Source organism: Physeter macrocephalus, chromosome 4 (genome assembly GCF_002837175.3).
Source record: "Physeter macrocephalus isolate SW-GA chromosome 4, ASM283717v5, whole genome shotgun sequence".
NCBI classification, from domain to species: Eukaryota; Metazoa; Chordata; class Mammalia; order Artiodactyla; family Physeteridae; genus Physeter; species Physeter macrocephalus.
In genome coordinates this window covers 29941724-29948385 of record NC_041217.1, presented here as the reverse complement: position 1 = coordinate 29948385, position 6662 = coordinate 29941724, and positions in this window count along the sequence as shown.

The following is a 6662-nucleotide window of genomic DNA, read 5'->3' as shown; positions in this document are numbered from 1 at the left end:
GAGGAAGAGATAATTTTTGTCTCAGCAAAAGAATGAAGTTTTAGAGGTAGAGAATTAAAATGTCATAACATGTCTCATAACAAACCACCCAAATAATAACTGGAATAGACTTGAAAGAAAAGTCAAGAGTGTTCATTGAAAAGTATTATAAATATAATAGGAAAATCTGTAGGAAACAGCAAAATTATCTTGGAAAGTGAGAAGATTTTTCATTAGTTTACAATATTTATTGATAAGCTGCAATGTGCCATGCAATGTCCTTGACCTTAGGGAGCTCAAGGTAAAGAAAACAGACATTTAAGCAAGCAGATGATAAATGCACCTATATTTGTATCTAAATTTATGTCTGTATTAGTAGTGGTAGTTAATATCCTGAGCACTGGTGCCAGACTTCCTAGGCTTGAATCTACTCACTAATTTTGTGATCTTAGGCAAGTTAGTTAACCTCTCTATACCTGTTTCTTCATCTGTAAAATAAGAATAATAATAGCACATTTTGGAAGAAATGAGTAAATCGTGTAAACTACTTAAACAGCACCTGTCACATAATAAATAATACCCAATGTTATTATTATTGTTATAATTACTAAGTTATATATGAAGTAAAATGATAATATAGTACAAAAATATAAGATCTTAAAGATATGCTTACATAAATAGAAGCTCATTTATGAAGAAGTTTGAATGAGATTATCTATCCCAAACACACCACTCACATTCCTCTATATTAGGAACTTATTTTAAAAATCTATATATTTGAATTGAAAGAGAAAGATCCTAAAAAAACCCTGCCATTTCAAATTGACTGTAGATACCACAATAAATATAAATTAAATTAGTTCTGAAAATAGAAGTGCCAAACAAACATTAACATACAAATAAGAAAGAAATCTACAGAATTTTGAGGAGTTTTATACTGAATTTATTGCAGAATATAATTACAATCATATACCTAGCTGCTCAAATATATCTAGTAAGCTATTATCTTATAATGAAAATTTGATGTTTTTTTCTTTGTTCTTTTTTTCAAATACCCTACAAATATTTGAGTATCTAATACATGCATGGAATTATGTTAGATAATAGAGGGTGGTAATTAAAATGGGTAAGATATAGTCATTTCAGGACTTGCAATTAGGAGCACACATTTCTGAAATTTAAAAAGATGGGGATTTATTTTTATTTTGTTTATTACTGTCTAAGGTCTTATATTCTGGAACCCAGCTGATACAGAATTTCAGTGAAGAAATTGTCATCCACTCATGCCTCTCTGATTAGCTAACACACTGTCATATCTATTCAGTTCCTCCCTTACTTTCACTACTCTTTTAAAAATCTTCAATTTCAATATACCATTCTCTGATGATAGGCATCTACCCCTCAAGCTCTCTCAGTCCTTTACTCCCAATGCACATTCTTTAAGACCTCCAATTTCTCAACCTTGTCTTTTTAACACTATCTCCATTTTCATGATTTCTGTCCTTCCCATGTAGCTTAGACACTTGGCAGATGACATCAACCACCTTCCTGTTAGCACACTCCATAGCCATCCTCTTATTCTTCCAAAGCACTTTTCTTTTAAATCCCCAAATTTCTGGATATTTCAACTAGAGTCCATAGCTTATCCAGCAAACAATTCCCTCTTCCATTTCCCACAGCCACCATTTCATCCTTTATCATTCCCTGTCAGTCTTCCTCTCACAAATCTTTCCCCCTCTGAACAAATGACATTGCCTTCAACATCACAGAAAAAATTGAGCCTCCTCAGCAAGAACTTCCCTAATTATTTACCCCACATATATTAATCCTCTATTCACCATTTCATTGTTCTCAAAGATGTCTCTCTGTACAAGGCTAATCCTGCCATCTGTGATTTTAATCAGATTATATCACATTCAAATTTCACAACTTTTTTGCTTATATTATACAATTTTTCTTCTCTTTCTATATTAACTTCTTATTCACAACCTAAAATTAAGTCTACATCTCTCATTAAAATTTTTTTCTCTAGTTCTTCAGAATTCTCACTAGCTATGATGCTCTCTAGCATTCTCCTTCCCTTCACTGCCACAGTCTTGAAAAAAGAATCCATGTCCTTAATCTTTTTCTTTCTTCCTTTCCATTTATTTCTCTACCTCTCTTCCTCAACCATTCCACTAAAAGTGATTCTAACAAAGATCAACAATGACCTCTGTGTCAGGCAGGTTTCTGGCAAGAAACAGCACAAACAGAAAAGGTATGATTGAAGGGAGTATAATGAAGAGACTATGTGTATACAAGAATGTGGGCAGGAAACTAACAGGGGATGGTAAAGCACCACAGGGCTAGCAACAGGTGAAAGTCACACTACCCCCAGGCCTTGAGGAAACCAGAAAGACATAGTTATAGGAAAGTGCTGCCCAACAGGAGCTTTAGTTTTTGGGAGAGAACACTGTCCCTGCCAATCTATGACCTAGGAGGGAGAGAGATATCAAAATAAATAACAGGAGTTATCTCTCTTTCTGTTCTCTTATCTCTCCTCAGTGCCTCCCATTGTCCAAACCCAACCAGAAGCCAGAGGGCAAAAGAACATTGTTGAGGTCAACTTTCCCTGGGCACAAAGCAGGTTGGAGAGGATAGAAAGTCATTCTTAAGGGGCAAATGGGGGATATAAAACACAGCCACCTAACACCAAACACACTAGACTCTATAATCCTCATCTTGATTTTTGGCTTCATTGAATGCTGGTGACCACTCTCAAATTCAAATCCTTTCCTCCCAGGTTAACACTCCTCTTACAACAATGGACAAATCGTCCAGCCAGAAAATCAATCAGAGAACACTGACCTTAAATGACACATTAGACTAATGGACTTAATAGATATATATAGAATATGCCATTCAAAGCAGCAGAATACACATTCTCTTCAGGTACACATGGGATATTCTCCAGGTATATCACATGCTAGGCCACAAAACAAGCCTTGGTAAATTTAAGAAGAGTGAAATCAAAAGTGAAATCAATCATTTTCTGACCATATAGCTATGAGACTAGAAATCAACTACAAGAAAAAAACTTCAAAAACCACAAACACATGGAGGCTAAATAATATGCTACTAAACAATCAATGGATTGTTGAAGAAATCAAAGAAGAATTCTAAAAATACCTGGAGACAAATGAAAACTTAAATACAACAATCAAAAATCTATGGGACAAAGCAAAAGCAGTTCTAAGAGGGAAGTTAACGGTGATACATGCTTACCTCAGGAAACAAGAAAAATCTCAAATAAACAACCTAACCTTACATCTAAAGGAACTAGCAAAAGAAAAACAAAACAAAACCCAAAGTTGCTAGAAGGCAAGAAATAATAAAGAATCAGAGCAGAATAAATAAAATAGAGACTAAAAGAACAATAGAAAAGATCAGTGAAACTAAGAGCTGGCTCTTACAATAAACAAAATTAATAAAGCCCTAGCCAGACTCATCAAGAAAAAAACAGAGAGGACCAAAATCAGTAAAATCAGAAATGAAAAAGGAGAAGTTAGAACGGAAACCACAGAAATACAAAGGATCATAGGAGACTACTATTAGCAACTATAAGCCAATAAAATGGACATCCTAGAAGAAATGGACAAATTCCTAGAAATGTACAATCTCCCAAGACTGAACCAGGAAGAAATAGAAGATATGAACAGAACAATTACCAGTAATGAAATTGAATCAGTAATTTAAAAACTCCCAACAAACGAAAGTCTAGGACAATATGGCTTCACAGATGAATTCTACCAAACTGTTCCAAAAAATTGCAGGGGAAGGAACACTTCTGAACTCACCCTATGAAGCTATCACCCTATACCAAAACCAGACAAAGATATCACAAAAAAAATTACAGGCCAATATCACTGATGAACATAGATGCAAAAATCCTCAACAAAATATTAGCAAACTGAATCCAATAAGACATTAAAAAGATAATAAAACTTGACCAAGTGGGATTTACTCCAACGATGAAAGGATGCTTCAGGGCTTCCCTGGTGGCACAGTGGTTAAGAATCTGTCTGCCAATGCAGGGGACACGGGTTCAAGCCCTGGTCTGGGAAGATCCCACATGCCATGGAGCAACTAAACCCGTGCGCCACAAATACAGAGCCTGTGTGCCACAACTACTGAAGCCTGCACACCTAGAGCCTGTGCTCTGCAACAAGAGAAGCTACTGCAATGAGAAGTCTGCGCACCTCAACGAAGAGTAGCCCCCACTGACCAAAACTAGAGAAAGCCTGCGCACAGCAATGAAGACCCAACACAGCCAAAAATAAATAAATAAAATTAATTAATTAAAAAATTTTTTTTAAAAAGAAAGGATGCTTCAATATCCACAAATTAATCAATGTGATACACCACAATAACAAATTGAAGAATAAAAACCATATAATCATTTGAATAAATGCAGAAAAAGCTTTTGGTAAAATTCAAGATCCACTTCCAGAAAGTGGGCACAGAGGGAACATACCTCAGAATAATAAAAGCCATATATGATAAGCCCACAACTAACCTCATACTTAATGGTGAAAAGCTGACAGCATTTCCTCTAAGATTAGGAACAAGACAAGTGTGCCCATTCTAGTCAATTTTATTCAACATAGTATTGGAAGACCTAGCCACAACAATCAGACCAGAAAAAGAAATAAAATGAATCCAAATTGGAAAGGAAGAATTAAAACTGTCACTGTTTGCAGATGACATGATACTGTACTTAGAAAATCCTAAAGACACCACCAAAAAACTACTAAAGCTTATCAGTTGTTAAAGTTGCAGGACACAAAATTAATATACAGAAATCTGTTGAATTTCTATACACTAACAACAAACTATCAAAAAGAGAAATTAAGGAAACAATCCCATTTGCAATCACATCAAAAAGAACAAAATACCTAGGAATAAACCTACTTAAGGATGTAAAAGACCAATACTAAAAAATTAAGACAATGATGAAAGAGATTGAAGATGACACAAACAGATGGAAAGATATACTATGTTCATGGATTTGAAGAATTAATATTGTTATAATGACTATACTACTAAAGGCCATCTATAGATTCAATGCAATCCCTATCAAAAACCAATGGCATTCTTCATAGGACTAGAACAAATTATTTTAAAATTTGTACTGAAACACAAAAGACTTTGAATAGTAAAACAATCTTGAGAAAGAACAACAGAGCTGGAGGTATCACGCTTTTTGACTTCAGACTACTACAAAACTAGAGTAATCAAAACAGTGTGGCACAGCCACAAAAACAAATATTCATCAAAGGAACAGGATAGAAAACCCAAAAATAAACCCATGCACCTATGGTCAATTAATCTACAACAAAGGAGGCAACAATATACAATGGAGAAAAGACAGTCTCTTCAATAAGTGGTGCTGGGAAAACTGGTCAGCTACATGTAAAAGATGAAATTAGAACATTTTCTCATACCATATACAAAAATAAACTCATGAAGAATTAAAAACCTAAATGTAAGACTGGAAACCATAAAACTCCTAGAAGAAAACATAGGCAGAACACTCTTTGGCATAAATCATAGCAATATTTTTTTTATCTTCCTCCTAAGGCAAAGGAAACAAAAGCAAAAATAAACAAATGAGACTTAATTAAATTTAAATGTTTTTGTACAGCAAAAGAAACCATCAACAAAATGAAAAGACCTACGGAGTGGAGAAAACACTTGAAAATGATGTCACTGAAAAGGGGTTACTAACCAAAATATACAAACAGTCCACACAACTCAATATCCAAAAAAGCAAACAAACAACCTGATTAAAAAATGGGCAGAAGACCTGAATACATATTTTTCCAAAAGAGATATAGAGATGGCCAACAGGTACATGAAAAGATGCTCAGTATCACTAATCATCAGACAAATGCAAGTCAAAACCATAATGAGATATTACCTCACACCTGGCAGAATGGCTATCATCACAAAGACCACAAATAATAAATGTTGGCAACAATATGGAGAAAAGGGAACCTGCTACACTGTACACTGTTGATGGGAATGTAAATTGGTATAGTCACTGTGGAAAACAGTATGGAGGTTCCTCAAAAATAGAACTACCATATGATTCAATAATTCCACTCCTGGTGTGTATACAGCCAAAGAAAATGAAAACACTAATTTGAAAAGTTATGTGCACCCCAGTGTTCATAGAAGCATTATTTACAATTACATGTGCAGCCCAGTGTTCAAAGAAGCATTATTTACAATTACATGTGCACCCCAGTGTTCACAGAAGCATTATTTACAATTACCAAGATATGGAAACAACCTAAGTATCCATCAACATATGAATAAAGAAGATTTAGATATATACAGTGAAATACTACTCAGACATAAAAGAGAATGAAGTTTTGCCATTTGCAACAACATGGATTAACCTGCAGGATATTATGCTTAGTGAAATAAGTCAGACAGAGAAAGACAAATACTACATGATATCACTTATATGTGGAATCTAAAAAATAAAACAAACAAATGAATATAACAAAAAAGAAACAAACTCACAGAAACAGAGAACAAATTAGTGGTTACCAGTGGGGAAAGGGAAGAGGAGAGCAGCAAGATAGGGATATGGGATTAAGAGATAGAAACGATTATGTAAAAATAGATAAGGAACA